General features: G+C 42.8%; 1 protein-coding gene across 2 annotated transcripts in view; it reads left to right on the top strand.

The window, feature by feature from the left end:
- Nucleotides 1-16831, top strand: part of LOC119550703 (Krueppel-like factor luna) — a 124114-nt gene that overhangs the window by 92326 nt on the left and 14957 nt on the right. The gene's annotated exons all lie outside the window — the stretch shown is intronic.

Below are 16831 nucleotides of genomic sequence, written 5' to 3' on the forward strand. Positions count from 1 at the left end.
TTCAATTTTTAATTAAAATTAAATTTTCATGCCGCTGGCTGCGCTGGCTTTATAGTTTATAGTTTTTTGCCCTGCTCCCTGCAAGGAAATTAATATTTCGGCTTATATACACAGAGAGAGAGATACAGCCATGCGTGGTGTCCATTTTAATTATGCATAAATGTCTGTCTGCATTTTTTCACTTTGGCCCGGGCCAAAAGGATGGAGAAAGATGCCGTCCTGGGTCATAATTTCCCCGTATTTGCACAAGTTTTTCTGCAGCAATTTCGACCCCTCATTCGGTATTTTTTTTTTGCCCCAACCGCAAGGTAAATAATTGACCGGGCGACGGCGGAAACTTTTGTTTGTTTAGGCCATTAGCTCCGTGTTCGTGCTACCCCCTTGGCCATTTTCCATTTCCCGTTTACTGCTTTCCGTTCGGGCCGTGAGTCATTCAGTCAATTGTTGCATGCACACTCGGCTTATTAGTGCAGCTCACTTAAGGCAAACAAAGCCGGGCTAAACTGTTAATCGCCGGCAACACTTAAGACAAACACGGGTTCCAGCCGCAGGAGGAGGCGGGGGAGGGGGTGGAAAACCCAGGGGGTGGGATGGGTTGGTGGTGTTGCACTTGAGCCGCAACAATTGCATGTCGAGTCGGGGAATTTCCTCCTTCAAAAACACCCCCACCCTCCTTTCGGCCTGCCTTTGTTCGCACTCAGGACACATGGATGCACATGCACTTGCACACAGAACAGGAGAAATGGGTTGAGAAAGAGGGAAATACACTGGGGAAAACACTATAGAACAGAAGCCGTTCAAAATAAACCGTACTTTAGTATCACGAACAAATTTATACCTTTTTAGATTTGAATGCGCTCTAGTAAAATCACTCTTAATTTAGTTTTTATTCATTTGATTTATCTACATCTGTATTTTTTAATAGTTTTAAATTTAACGGAAATCATGAAAACAATTTTCTCAGATTTTAGAAATTGGTTGGTACTGGTTCTTGAAACGTTTTTGCTTTAAGATATGTTTAATAATCTTATTAGTCAACGAATAATGTGCAAGACAATTATCTTTATGAGTTGTAATCCTTGATCCATAACCAGACCATATTTCACTATTGACTTTAGGTTCGCTTATCCAAGTTTTTCCTACCTTTTTCTCCCAGTGCATAAAGAAGCAGAGGTATTAGAGGAACAGATACTCGCAGAGTAAGCTTCGCAAGGCACCTGTTCTGCACTTGCTAATCTTGATGGCCTGCCAATTGCCAAATGCAATTGCCATTGATTGCCGGACCCCGGACTGCAAAAGTATGGCCAAAAGCAAAAACAATGGCAAAAGGAGACGGATACTACAGCGGAATCCACTTGGAGGATAAGGGGCGTGGCAGGATGGACAGACAGACAAGCTTTTGTTTTCCACCGCTTTGTTTCGCACCTTTTCCAGTCGCCAGAACACACACACATCCACAGGGAAAAGCTCTCAGAAGAAAGTGGCTGAATCTGAAGCCACTTGACAGCATAACTTCCTTTGGAAGGATAACTCCGGGAATCCCCTTTTGCATTCAGCCCGCCCATAAACCTAATTGAAAGCCAACCAAATGTTGACCAATTACACTTTTTCATAGCCGGAAAATCGATTAGCGGTTTGGGCTATTTGGGCTATCAGCGAGCAGCTAAGGGCCCAAATCGACTGGGTCATTTGTCAGCAAATTCGATTGAGTGGGCCGTTGAAACTAAATATCCGGGCCACCTGCAAAAACCAACTAATGCCCAACATTATGGCCAATTGACCGGGGCGTGTCCGGAATGGAATGACATTCGTTTTGCGTTTTTGTACAGCGATACATTCTATTTATTTGGATTATTTTATTTGGCCAACTCTGATTGTTGTAGAACGCAATAAGCGAATTTGCATAAAATCTCAACGTTTGGTGTACTTTGTAAAACGAAGCTAAATAAACTTGCCATAACAATAACAGCAGCAATGGCAACATCAACGCACTTTGTCATGTTTTATGCATGAACAACAACAGCAACCAGTGAAACCAGCTGAACACGAGCAAATTGCATGTAGAGCAGTCCTGACTGACACTGAAAGAAAAGGGGTAGTTTTAGAAATTGACAGATGATTCAAAGTCAAGAAATTTATTTGTGATTTTAGATCCGTTCTTCAACTGCCTAAAAGCAATGAATTTAATATTTCATAGCATACTTTTAGGGACCATAACTTGGGATTTAATATCTTCAAGGATTTCTGTTGTTTCTTAAATGCCACAATTGTAGAAATGAGTCCATGATTAGTAATAGCATTTCAAATCTTATAAAAACTAAGATCTAAATGTTTGGTGATTTTAGGTTAGACTCCCTAAATTTATGATCACAGCACACTTTTAGGCACTATTACTAGAGATTTTAAAGCTCCAGGGATTTCTGTGGCATATTTGTACAAATTTTTCTTGTTTTGATGATGCTTAAATATTTTATTTGAGGTTTTTGTTTTGCTCTGTGCATACATATTTGTAAATCCAACTAAATAAGAAAAAAACTTGACAAATAAAATGAAAGCAAGGGGCTTACAAGGGCTAGCCCCCGCATTCACCACTCTTCCCGTGTGTTTGTCGGTGTTTGGCTGCTGAAATCATATGCAGCGTCCTGGCGAATGCCACATATTGTTTGTACTGGGTACCCCGTAGCCCCGTACCCCCGAGTGTTATGCATTTTCGACTTTATGGTAAATCAGATTAGGGCTGGCCCACTCACAAACACTCGCACATAGACACATCGAGCTGAGCTCAGCTCAGTTACAATTTCAATTGCAAAAATGTGTTGCATTGTTTTATTGGGCCGAACTCCCTGTCTGTCGTCCTGTGGTGCGTTGCAGTTGTTTGTTGATTTAGCAGTTAGATTTATTGCATATTTGATGCCATGCAACAAATTGCCTGTATGCCACAGGGCAACTGGGCCCCTCATTCTGCATTTCTGTGTGGAAAGGCAATTTAATATATATTCTTTTTTCCCCACAGTTGCATCACCACGATGAATTATTTTCGTTTTGTCGAGGACTCTTCATATCGGGCATTCGGACTGCGGTCTAATATGCAGTTAGTAAATATAAATTTTCACTGACAGCATCGACTAAAAACGAAAAATTTAAATTGCACAAGGGCAAGGGAGATGCATTTCAAAATATTCACTGAGGTCGCTGCACATATTTCTGGCATATTTCCATGTTGACCCATAAATATTTGAAATGCTTTGATGCATTTTACATTTGTATCTCCGTGGCTCTCAACGGCTTCCTTTCATTCGATTTAATTATTTAGGTTTTAGAATTTTGTGCAATCCGGTAAATAGTCCTTTATCTAGGGCGTTGGCTGAAATTTTAATGGTTTTCATTTTTTTATGCTTTTGAATTTAAATGATTTGTATAGATGGGAATTTTTACACAAAAACTTATCTAGATATACAGCAATAGCGTTTTATTTGCAGGGGTCAAATGCATAAGATTACCAATGAAATGCGATATAGGCATTATATACCATTTTCGGTGCGTATATATTTTCTGTGTTTTCAAGTTGAGATATCTTCAAATTTATTCCTTAATTTATTTCTTAATTGGTCAAGCCGGTCGGCCTGAGTTGTTTCTTGCACAAATAAATATTCTTTTTATTTATTCTTAATTAGTTTTTGGGACTGTGACATTTTTGCCTTTTTTGCCACAGTTTTATCTTGCGATTTCTCAGAACTTTCCCTGTAATTAGTTTTGCTTTCTGCCGGCAGTTCATAATATTATTCCACATGTCTGTGAAATGCCTGCTGCGTCCCTCAGCAATTGTCAAATGCAAATGTTGTGCATTTTACTTGGCTTTGCTGGCCCACAATGCCATTGTCATGGGTGTTGTTGGTGCAGTTGGTTCTCGTTCAGGTTCTGGCTCTGTTTCTGCTGCATTTTCCCACTCGCAAAATTACCTTTTTGCGTTCTACCGCTGTCATGTGGCTGCTTTTCCACTGGCTGTCGCCGTTGTCGCCGCACTTAATTTATGGCATTCGCTGCTTGCCACAAGACCGGGAAAAACAACAACAGCAGCAACACACAGTCAGTTGCAAAATTTTACAAATTTTTGGCACACGGTTGCAACAACAATGGCAATGACAACGGCAATTGCCGCTGCGGTTTGTTCTGCCGCAGAGAAAAGAAGGGAAAAGCGGGTGGAAAAACGGTTGGAAAAGCTTAGTGCTAACAATGAAATTTGCTAGAATGCCAAAGGCATGCTAAAAACGTAATTACCATTAAATTACACCCCGTATTTGGGGCACACTGCTGCCTGGCTGCGAGATACGCTACGTGACTGTGCCTCAATCACAATTGATTTAACTCACCTGAGCGGCGAATCGAGAGTGTTTCTATTAGTGGTATTTTGACAGTTTTCAGTTATCGCCACAGCGGCCAACGCAGCGTGAAAAAATATGCACTCAATTAATTTTCGGGCAAAAGTGTTGCCACGAAAACAATAACACCCAGTACTTTCCCGAGCGTGAACAATTTGCTGTATTGTCCTGGCAAACAGCAGAAAAAAAAAAAAATAAGGGAAAGGCATAGCATCACATTGCATGAAATGCTGACTGAAACTTTCACTTTGGCCATAGAGCCAGAAACCGAGAACGAGCTGCTGCTGAGTTTCAAAAAACAATCAGAGAAATGGCAAATTGCACATTTCCGCATGTAAATGCATACATATACACACAATGGGTGGGGAACTTGGGGGTGGAATACCACCCCCCACTTTGCCACCCCCTTTTGGCTCATTTCTGTTTTGGGGTTTCCTTTTTTTCCGCCCCTCGTCAGACAAACAGCTAAAAACAACCGCAAATTGTTGAATTTAATTTTCATTTTGGATGTATTCCAATTTCATCAACTCGAATGCGAACCCGCATTTTCGCCTGGGTGTGTGGGTGGGTGCAATACAACTTTGCTTTGCCAAATTGCTTTCGCTGCCACCGCTGCGTATACGTAATATTTGTTAACAGGGCGAAATGAAAGCCAACAAAAGCCAGAGAAACGAAAGTGGCGGCAGCAGATCCATTGCGATTGCCTTTGGCAGGACAAGCATAATGTGCAATTACACACTTCGTACTCGTTTTCTGGCGGCTCCTGCATCTAGTCACGCATAAGTAACGCGTCCATAATTTCCCCGTTTTGGCCCACATTTTGGCCAGGAGCACGCTCCGCGTCCACATCCAAATGCGCATCCACATTCGCATCCACATCCAAGTGCCACATGCCACGTAGCTGGGGCACTTGCTGCTGGATGGCGGTTCATATATGAGTGCGACATGTTTTGAATTTATGCCGCGGACGTGCAGAACTTTAGCCCTCGTAAAACTATGGCCAAGAATTAGGGCCAAGAGCTGGAAATCCGCTATCAGTGGTAGTAATGCCCTGACTTCTTGCAGTTAAATCTGGGTACTTGTTTGATTTAAGTTTTCCTTATAATTTATCGTTATCCTTGGGTTTCTCAAAAAATATTTAAGAAATAAGCTTCATCACTGCAATGAGTTTGAATAATTGATAATAGAATGCGTTTTTAAAGGAATGACTTAGTTTGGAAAGGGTTATTAGAAATGCTTGCTTGGGAAATGTGCTATGCTTATATAATTGTTTAGTTTTTAAAATAATCACATCCGAACTTATAGATTGTTTTCATTTCAAAGCTAAAATTATCGGGAAAAAGCATATATCGAAAATTTGATGATATTTTAGCCGAAATTAGAATATTGTTTTTCGACCCAATAGTTATATTTTCCCAAAAATCGGTTGTGCATTGAATAACATTTGAAAACTGTAACTAAACAGCAGGCTTTAGATTTTTTTTGGCATTTAAATTTAAAACGAAAAAAAATATCCCATTACCATCTCACCTTTATAAATATTACCTTCATCCCGATATTTGGCAGTGCTCTATAACATGCTTCTTTGTCTCTCGGACGGAACGACGGACTCTTGATCGAGTTGGAGCTGCGAGCTGCGGGAATTGCATCAATTGCTGCCACCTTTTGTTGTCGACACCTGGCCGAAGCCTTTCAGCGCCATTCAGTTTACCTTTTCACATATTTTTTATGGCCATCGATCAATTTAATAATTCTTTTTCGGGCAGCGAAGCGCTGACGACGTCCATCAATTGTTGCCAGCGACCGGGGTAATGGAAACTGGGGGGGCTTGCGTCGGAAAAGTGGGGTTTCGGGAAAGCCCTTCCTCAACAGATGCGCCATTACAGGGCTTTTTCTTTTTTACCCTTCATTTTTTTCCGCTTTTTTCCCACTCACTTCGTTCTCGCTTTTGTTTCAGGCGAGCGTTTTTTCCATATGGCTGCGTTGCAATGTGTCCTCGTAATTTATTCCTGTTGAGTGCCATGTGCGAATTATTGTCAGCGATTTGTTGCAAATTTAAGGTATTAAAAAGGCTTCGACGGGCTACAGAGAGCGAAAAAATGTCAAGGATCCGTAGTAAATGAAAGATAAATGGCGAATGGCAAGGGGATAAATTCCCAATGGAGTTTGGCTTTTCCCTTGACTTTTCGCATACAAACTCGTGATGAATGTTCATTTGTGAATTGTTAGCATTTCGATTCAATTACAGCAGCCAGGGTCAGGTGAAAGTGGGCGAAAATAACAAGCTCCCACCGGCAAGCGCCAGCCCACACCTAATGCATAATTTATTTGCCTTGTACATTTGGGTCGCAGCATAAATCAGGGCCACAAACAGCAGCCGAAACATAAAAGAAAGCAGGGCAGAACAACGAACATTATATTCTATATAAAAATCCGGGCTAACAGAGCTGTAAAACCCATTAACAATTACGCGCTGCGTTTCGGTCTTGTTACGGATTTCGGAAGGCCCCGCTGTTGTTGTCAACCTTTTTGGGTGTTTTTTTGGAGGGGTGGTGAAAAAGAAAAGCGGGAAAACCAGGTCCCAGAATGATAACCTAATTAAGTTGGGGGCGCACCTTTTTCCAGGCATTTCTCTGTCCCATCCGAACCACTTCCCTCTACTTCTCACTACAAAGCGAAATTAAACAGGCAAAGCGACAATGTCAAAGCGAAATGGAAACCAGGCCAAAAGACGCCATGTTTTCGGCCTTAAAGTCTAGCTCCTGTTAGCCGCCTTTCGATCCACTTTCCACTTTCTCCCCGGCATACGCGTTTTTAATTTCCCCACAGTTTATCTGGGCTGCCATTCAATGCCATTTCATTTACTTCCGTTTCATTGGAACTGCCCTCTATCGGCCTTCTCTCTCTTGCCCTCCTCTTTTTGGCCCTTTTGGCTGTGGCTTGTAATTGCTAATATCCGCTTTTAATTAAGCAACTTCCTTTTCAGCATTGCGGTCCGGCGGACTGTGGCTATCCACCTCACTTCTTTCTCCTTTTGGCTTTGGGGTTTCTTTTCCATTTGTTGGGCGGTATAAAAATGTATATATGTGTGTACCAGAGTATATTTTAAATATATACGTATTTTTTGGCGCCCATTTCTCCTTGCCTTTTGGCCTTTTGTGCATACCAAAGTTCGTGGGGTGCTCTTTTGACCCAAAACTCGTGCATTATTCAGCTTCTGGCCGGGCTTAAAGTGCGGAGATTCCGTTTAAAGAGGGGGCTCTCTTTCCCCTTCGAGAGCCTCAATTAGTCGACATCGACATAGACATCGGCATCCATGGCGTTTTGTAATTTCGAGCACTTTTATCTAAATAACCGCATTCAATGGTGCATGCAGCAGCGGCCAGAAACAACAGGGCTAAAAACGAGAATGCCAGCTGGCCAATGGCCGATGCTCTGTTCTCGTTGGCAATAAAGTTTCACGGAGCATATCAATTGCTTGCCCTGCGGCTCGCGTGGCCCATCCCCTCGATTTTCCTGGATTTTCCCCCCCTCGATTTTCATCCCTTTTCCGTATGCTGGGGAAAATGTGTAAAACGAGCCAAAACAGCAACAGAAACAATGGCTATCTGCAAACAGCAACCGGCTTGATTGGGGTCAATTCAACATTGCAACAACATCGGTAGGAACACATCCTATCGTTCGATTTTTGCCGTCTGACATTGTGGTCGTTTTATACCCTTTTTTATTGCATTGCCCCTGTCTGCCGGCCGGGCTTTTCGTTCGTTTTGGTTGTCTCGGCGTTTTGTTGTTCAATAATCAACACCCAGGGCTTCGGGCAGGCTGCAGTTGTTGGGAAAACTAAAAAACAAAGGACCAAAAACACGGCAGGCAGCGAAGAATTCCGGTATTTGTGGTTAAAAAATAGAAAAGCGATGAGGGGTGGTGGGCAGTAGCCAGGTGGACAGGTGAAAATTGCCGTAAAAAAGCAATGTGTAGTTCGATGGGCAAAAAAAGGCGCTCGAATATATGTAACTTTGTGTCAAGCAAACAGCTCATCTCCGGTTTCACAGCCAAAGTTGCTCAAATAAATACTGAATGCCTTGGTGTCGACGAGTCAGTAGTGCATTAATTAAACTCTGACCCCCAAACAACACCTGTCCTGACAGCCTAGCACCAACTCACCTTTTGAACCCACATTGTTGGCACTTAAGCGCCAGAAAGTAGGCTCAATTGTATTTCCAATTTCGTTTTAATGGCCATGTGGAGCAGCAGCTTTGGAGCCATGGTTTCGGTGTCGGTTTCGTTGGCAGTGCAACAACTAATCGGCTTAGAGCTGCTCTTGGCCAACTGCATAGGAAATGCAGGGAATGGTCAGGAGTACACTGGAAAAAATGAAAAGATATGATGACACTGTTGATAAAATTCCGTATAAAATTATCTCCTCGTTCAAAAATGTAAAGCCATACATTTAAATAATACAAATTTTTCAATAAAATGTTTTTTTAATTTAAATTTAATTACAAGAGGGCAAATTTAAAATTTTTAAAAATTATTATAACATTAGCCGGCAAAACCAGAGAGCATTTTAAAAAGAGAGAAAGTCCTAGCAATACCATTCCTCAATATCAATTTAACATTATTCAATAATAGAAATGATACTTAATAAATTTATTATGGGTATATCATATTGATATTTCAATTTTTTTCCGTGTATTGGTCACTTGGCCGGCCAATTCAGCCCGAAAAATGTTTTGTTTTGTGCAACACAAATGGGTAAATCTCTCAAGCTGTTTTGGGATATCTATTTTTTCGGGGGGCTTTTGACTAGAATTGAATTTTGATGAGCTTAGATTTGGTTGGGCTTAGATTTTCCAGTTGTTAATTGCCGGGGTTCAATGGACACACCAGTTGCACGGGCGCAAAGTTTGTGGCAACAATCGGCTCACACGCTTTTCTATGGCTTCACCTGCTGTGAGTGCTTTGGTTTTCTGTTTTCAGTTGTGTTTTTTTACCATTCTGACGATTTACTACGAGTGGATGGTTGCCCTGGCAGTAAAGCTGAGAAAACTGCAAGCTGATACGGCTGTGCACTCAAGGAAATCAATGAACGGAAAGTTTCCTTCCCTTCTGAACCTGAACCCGAATCTGGCCCATATGCCAGGGGATACCAGAGGATACTACCTGTTGCTGCTGCCATGGCAATTACTCAGGTTTACGATTCATTAAATCTTTATGTCGCCGACACATAATGGATTAAAAACGAGTGCTGATGAATGCGAATGAGGCGATGGCGCAGCATTTTGTTACACAGTTTCTGGCTCCTTGGTCCCAGTTACACCTGTTACGGCTTTTATATTTCCTACTTTCGAGTCCCTTTGCTTTGGGGCGTTTTTTCCCCTGTTAAATGGAGTGCAACTAATGGCCACTTTTATGCGAGTGTCGGCTTAAAGACAACGGCTTAGCCGCCTGTATCCTGCGGTTTCCTCTTCCTGATCCTTTTTTTCCGGCAGGACTCTCCCTCCCTTCTTCTGCAGGCAAAATAGAATTGCAAATGCGAACTGCAAAGCGGTCAAATATTTGCCAATTTTTGGATGGTCGATGTCAACTGCAGCATTTGGCGCAATTCTCGCATAAATTTTGCACACCGAAATGCAGGAAGCACCCCCTTTTTTTGCATCCTCCCCCTATGCAAATGTGTGTAAGGGTGTGAGGGGGTTTTTACACCCCCTGCACTGCGTGTAAATGAAATGTAAGCAGTGTCGCATATTTCATGACACGCTGCATAAAATACAATCGTATTTTAGTTAACGAACAGGCTACAAGCTCCACTTTTGTCCCAGGAATTGCCTCTTCTTCAGTGGGTATGCAAATTTCGGGGGGATAAATGGAGGCTTGCTAACTGAACTTTATGGCCATGTTACTATCTTATTCCTTGGCGCTCTTGTTACGTAATTTCTTCTGCCAAGGGAAGCGTGAAACTTTGTCCATTTCTGTTCGTTCTGTTGGTTCTACCAGTTTTACATTCAGGCTGGCAACTTTTCTGGGGCTACTGGTCGCACACAGCAATGTTGTTAAGCTTGTTGCCATTATTTGATTGTCCCAGCTACAAAACTTGACCTTAAACCCGGTTGTTTAGTGTAATTTCATTTCATTTGGCCTACTCCCAGCCGAAATAGTTTGGCAGCAATTAAGTTTTCGGGACACGGACACATGTTGCTGTTGGGGAAGTAAGAAGGGGGATCCCCCATTTGCCCATCTTATATTATTACTTTTATCGTGCGACATTGTCAGTGGGAGAAACCTGCTTTGTGTACAAATTTCCCATTTATGTTGGGTCACCAACTAAGTTCTATTCTGCCAAACGGCAATCGATGAATTGAGCCGATAAGCCCTCGCTAAACACACACACACTCCCCTTGGTTATATAAAATGAAACATTTTTCGGTTTTTGTGCACAGACAAAATGCGTTGTTAAACATGTTTTGGGTCAATATCATAAGCCATGATAGTTATAAGCCACAAAATGTTAGACAAACACTTAAGCAGACACTGAAAGATTGCTGCGCGGGGGGTTCGGGATCGGGGGATTCGGGGGAATCAGCACAAAATCCATTCAATGCCATAATAGACACTGAAAATGTTCCACCTTCGTTTTTGGTATGGCAGGGTGGCTTTCATATGGTCTGCCGTAAAAATGAAAACCACAGAAATTGCATTTTTCGTCTCGACAGTTTTGTGGGTTTCCCAGAAACTCAGACAACCCAAAGTCGTATCTGTGTGTGTGTGTGTGTGTGTGCTTATTTTGTCATTTACTGGTATCCCTTTTAATGCGACCCAGAAAAAATTAGTTTTTATTGTCGCACAAGGACGACAGGCAGCTGTAGTAGTGCTGGGGAGTTCAGTTATTAAGCTTTTGTCTTTATTTTATACGTTTTACAATCTCTATGTCGTTGGTGACACCCCCTTATTCCTGGGGATCAGATCCGGATCCCATTCCTGGAACATCAGGACATGTGTGGTCCTTCCAATTGAATGTGTGTGCGCATTTTGTGGCCGCCCCTCAATGTGTTAAATAATTTTGTGGGCCTCTGTGTGTGTGTCCCTGTGTGTTTTTTGGGTTCATGGCTTATGATTTCGATTCCGATTTCGATTTTGATCACAATGAACGAGCCTTGTTCTCCAAATGTAATTGCCTGCTAAGTGGATGTAGACGGAGGGCGATGGTCAATACCATCGATTGTTTCGTTCTCGAAATGGTTACTGAAATGTGGCTGCAACTCTTAATTGCAACGGAGTGACCACACAAGCGCATTTTCCCAGCCAGTCATGTGAAAATTGTGATTGTTTCTGGCTCTCGATTTAGCCAAAGCCGAAGCAGACCAAGCAGAACAGGCCCGATAAGCTGTGACTGAATTTTAAAGTTGACGCCCCCCGACTTTAAGGCCGCAATATGGACCACAGCATAGAAACACAGGGCCGTTAATAAAGCTCAATTTTGGTTACAGCAGCAGGGTGGCAAAAAAAAAGCACGGGAAAAAACAAAGTAAAATGCAAATGAAATTGGCTATGGCTTTGACTTTGAGTTCGGGGAGGGCGCGAGTCGCTACTGGGAGTGCGTTAAATTTATTTATTATCATTGTCAGCGTCATCATTTGGCCAAAGTGTCATTTAGGCCGGGCCAAGGCGGCAACATGCCGCAAAATGACAAAACGAAGCGTAAGGCGGCAACAAGAAGAGCCATCGCAATTTGCCACTGCCGCACAAATAACATCAAGTTCAAAGCTAATGGCGGGGGCAGACTGAAAGTGGGGGAGCCAAGGACCTCGTAATCGAACCCAGGCAGGCAGGATCTGGCTCGAAAAAAAAGCGGAATAAGGAAGAAGACCGAAATCGTAACGAAAGCGAAACGGGGCACAATGCATGTGGCAAGTGGAAAGTGGCAGAATGTTTGTATAGTCAGGAGAGGCCACTGCCGATGGAGGAGGGTTGGAAATAATGTACGCATTAATTCCTCATTTAAATTCAGCGGCGCGTACAACGCATTAGTTGCCCCGCTCATCGCCCCCCCCTGCTTACTACTTTTTCTGGTGGCACACACTTTTCCGGGGGCGACACTTTTGGGCTCCGGCGCTTCTTTGAGAGTCCTTCGATTGCCTTAAAAGCAGAAATTCCGCCCACGGCGAAAGTGATCTTCCTGCGCGCAGCAGCTCGAGGTCCTTTCAAGCAGAACTACTTGTGTGCCAAGTTGCTTTCCGAAATTAGCATAATGCCTGGAATTATGCAATGCTTTTCCCAACTCTCTCCAGCTCAGTTGCTTAAGTGCACTTCGAACCCGAAAACAAACAAACAAAGCAACAAACTGACAACTGGCAACTGCAGTGGGTTTGGGTTTTCTTCGAGGGCAGGTCAAGTAAATCAACGCATTACACTTTGTAATGTGGCTGAATAAACAGGAGGAGAGCAAAGAGGGGTAGGGGCCTTACGGAGTGGGCAGCGTGTAAGTGCAAATGCAGTGATAATGCCAATAATTCAATTATCCCGCTGCGTCCTTGCCCCCGACCGCCTGTCACCTCTTAGCCAGAAACCAGTAGCCAGGAGCAAGGAACCAGAATACAGAAGCCATCAGCCATCAGCCACCCGCTGGCCCACAGCTCCTTGTCTGGCTTATTGTTATTGCCAAATCGAGTGACTAGTGACTGGCTGATATTGTTGCTGCTGCACTTACAACTCCACAGATTGCAGCCACTTTCTGCTCTCCCCCGTATTAAGAAGTCACTTAGCTGACAGCCAGATAACAAGGAGCTGCATCACCATCGCCAAGGATTCTCAGGGTGGGAAATTCTGGAAGCTGCGCAGCAGGACGTAAATTGAAAACAATAGTTGCAATCCAAACGACACACGAAACGTATCAATCTGTGTGTAATCTCCAGGCGTGTGTGCATAGTGCATATAAATATGTAAGGCATATATGGCAATATGGCCAAGAAGTTGACAGAAAGTGTGAGCTATAACAGCGTGCATTAATTACACCGATTTATGGAGCACTCAAAGTTTTTGACAGGAATCTTCAACTATGCTGAGCTATTTCTATGGGGAGTTTTGGCGCCCGAACAGGGAATTTAAGGTTGCAACTATGGATAAATGAAAAACATCTACTTACTTTTAAATAGTATTATTTGCGAGACAGATTTTCTATAACACACATGCTTTTTCATTCACTTATTAAATGGCGCCCAAACAGGGACCTTAAATTTGCTTCTATGAGCAAATATTCGAATTTGAATGACTTCTATTATAAGAAATTTCAAATATGATTCTTCGAGAGATTCAAGATAGAGAGAGATATATTATCGGTTTGGTTTCTTTTTTATACGTCAACCAATTTGCAACTGGCGCCCAAACAAGGACATGAACAACAATAAAACATATTTTGAGCAAAGAGCATCTCAATGTCTACAATGCGATCCGATACACAGTGCTTATTTCAAATGGACCAGTGCCGTCTTAAAGTGCTTTCTTCGTTTCCACTTCGGGTGGCATTAATTGTCGGCATAATTTCATTACGTTTCGTTCATTAAAACTTTCAAAATGGAGGCTGCCTGCCAGCAAGACACAAATGGAAAACGGAAAAATCGTTCGCGAACATTTCCCCGAGGATGAGGACTTTGGGCTCTCCCTGGAATTATGGCTCATTAAATGACATAATGCAGGAGGAGAACTCGAAATTGTATTTGTGTAGCGCTCTTTTCGGCGCTGGCAGATGCTCCTTGCCTTTGGAATCCTGAATCCTGGGTCCTTTTGCGTTTTTCTGTAACCGCAAGGCGATTGCCGCCCGCTGGCGTTGGCTAATGTCTTTCTAATACACAGACACGCACCAAGGAGACACGCACACACGCGGGCTGGGAAATCGCAGCGGGACAACCAGGACATCCAGGACATCCAGGACACTTTGCAGACATGTGCCGCATAATAGTCACGGCTTGATTTCTCCCGCAGCCTCCGCTTTTCCTCGAGGCATGCGTATGTTCCTTAACTGCCGTTGCGTCTTTTTCAATTACACACATAATTAAATATGTTCCGCCCACCCAGGCCGGGTTTGGGGGGCGTGGCATCCCGCGGGGATTGCCCCCAAAGCCAGCGTTATTTTTCATCCCAACTCATAGATGTGGATGTGGATGTGCCAGCAGGCAGACAAATACTCCAAATCTCTCCCAATTGTGCGATATCCCCAGCCATCACATCGCATTTGTGGACTTTAATAAACATGCTAGATAATTAAATTTAATCGCATGCTTTTATTTTACATTAGCATGTGTGGGCACACACTTCCAGGCCCGGAAAAATGACAGACTCTATTTGCTGTGGCCAAATTCAATTTGCCACCAAAGTCCTGGATCGCTTGGTCCTTGGGCAAACATTTCATTTCATCCGGTTTTGCTCAAAATTCTATTTGCTCGAACCCCCCACACACACTCACACAATGGAAGTTCTCTTCAGAACTCAAATGCTCTAGACTAGGCAAACAGTTTGTGGTTAGATAATTGCAAAAATTTAAGGATTTTGTGAGGTTTTTTTCTACCATGGCTTCAAGTTCCATTGTGGTGGCTCAGTCATCAGAGCTTCTTCTATAATTTGTTTAGCCAGAAAGTGGGGATAACATCCCCGCACTCTGTATCTCTGTATCTGTATCTGCACAATCTCCCCTGCCTGTCCGTCCCGGTAATCTGTGAGCCAATAAATTTATGCCGAAATATGTCTATTCCTTTTCCCCATCTTGTCAAAATCTGGATTCCACTTTGCCGGGGGATATAAATACAATTTGCAGGTTTTAATAACCGCAGCTGTCACCACATCGCCTAAGTGCAGCGCATAAACCAGATCAGAGTTAAAACACAGACCAGAAAGTGAAAAAAAATAAATGTGGAAATGGAGAACCACAATTTAGGATCAGAAACAGGACCAGAAATAGAAATGGAAATGGAAAACGAGAACGAAACATAAGGCAGACGGCAAATAAACGCCACGGAAATGAAGATTTTTATGTGGCCCAAAGTGGAGCGACATAAATTGCTGGCAAAAAGTGCGCAAAAGTGTTTTGTTGTCACCCTCGCACCAGTTAAATAGGGCAAAAACCCCGTACTACCACACATCCAGGGCGGGCAAATAAATTTCTATTAAACACAAATGAGCAACAGAAGAGGGAAAAAAACGAAAAGTTTTTCTAAGAAAAGTAGAAAAGTTTTACTCACCCACCCACGCACACATGACAGAAAAATGTTTTCTTCCTTCTGGCAAAAAACTTTGGGCCAACAATAATTATGTTGATTACAACAAAGAGGCAACTTTTGCCCTCTTCAATCTGCCGCCAAGGGTTCTTGTTGCTGTTGTTAAGGGCTTAAGTAGGAAAACCCGTCAATATCCATAATTATATACATACGCACACGTTGTTTACGGGCATTACGCTTATTACTCAACGTGGCTACCAAATTATTTCCCATAAAACCCACTAGTCTGCTTAGAACCGTTTAATCTTCGCTTTCTTGCCGGAAATTGTAGGATCATAAATTATTTAGCCACATTTGTTGATTAAAGCCGATGAAAGTCGGCTCTGCATTTCGAATGGACGGTTAGCAAGTGGTTGCAATTAGATTTTGCACTTATCAATAATAATTCGCATTTTCAAACCCATTTTGCCTGCGGTTTTCAAATTAATTAAAATGCCTGCATTTAGTTGTTGGCCAAATTCTAACTAGCCAAGCGCTTTTCGCAACAATATCAGCCATCCTGGCAACAGCACTAATTATCCTAATTGCCGAGCGTGAGATAACGCATCATAATTAGCTTGATAATTGTGTTTTAACATGGCGAACTGGCGCCATATTGTTTTAGCCAGCTCTAGAGGTTGTGTGTGGGTGTGTGTGTTGCCGGCCAACTAAGTTGGCTTTGTTTTTTATAAATTGGCCCGGACCTGAACTGCACACCCGCTGGCCATCAATCAGGTGCTCCAAGGTGGGGTGTGTATCTACATGGGAGTCCTTGTTTGCCGGCAGCAATTTGAAAGTCGCGTCTAATCTTTGGCCTGTTGGCTCACGTGATTTGTTTGCAGCATCGCTGGGGGCAGCGAAAGCGGCAGCGCATAAATCAAAATGCCATTTTTGATAGTACTTCCCCTTCTGCTACCTGAAAGAGCCACTGGAAAGGCCAGCGAAAAAACCCCCCGAAAACAATATATCAAATTGCTTTTGCATTGCGCGCATGTAACATTTTATTTAGATTTCTGCTCAAAGATTGCCCCCCGCCTGCATTGTCTGAAAAAAAATAAAGGAAAAGGAAAAGCGGGAGGAAAATGCAGCAGCAGCAGCAGCAGCAGCCGCCCATTAATCATGCATGCTGTATGTGTTGAGGCCAAAACCGAAAGTCTAAGCCCGATCCGAGGACCCTCAGCCATTATCCCGATTCATAAGCCATTA

The sequence above is a fragment of the Drosophila subpulchrella genome, chromosome 2R, assembly GCF_014743375.2.
Source record: "Drosophila subpulchrella strain 33 F10 #4 breed RU33 chromosome 2R, RU_Dsub_v1.1 Primary Assembly, whole genome shotgun sequence".
In the NCBI taxonomy this organism is placed as follows: domain Eukaryota; kingdom Metazoa; phylum Arthropoda; class Insecta; order Diptera; family Drosophilidae; genus Drosophila; species Drosophila subpulchrella.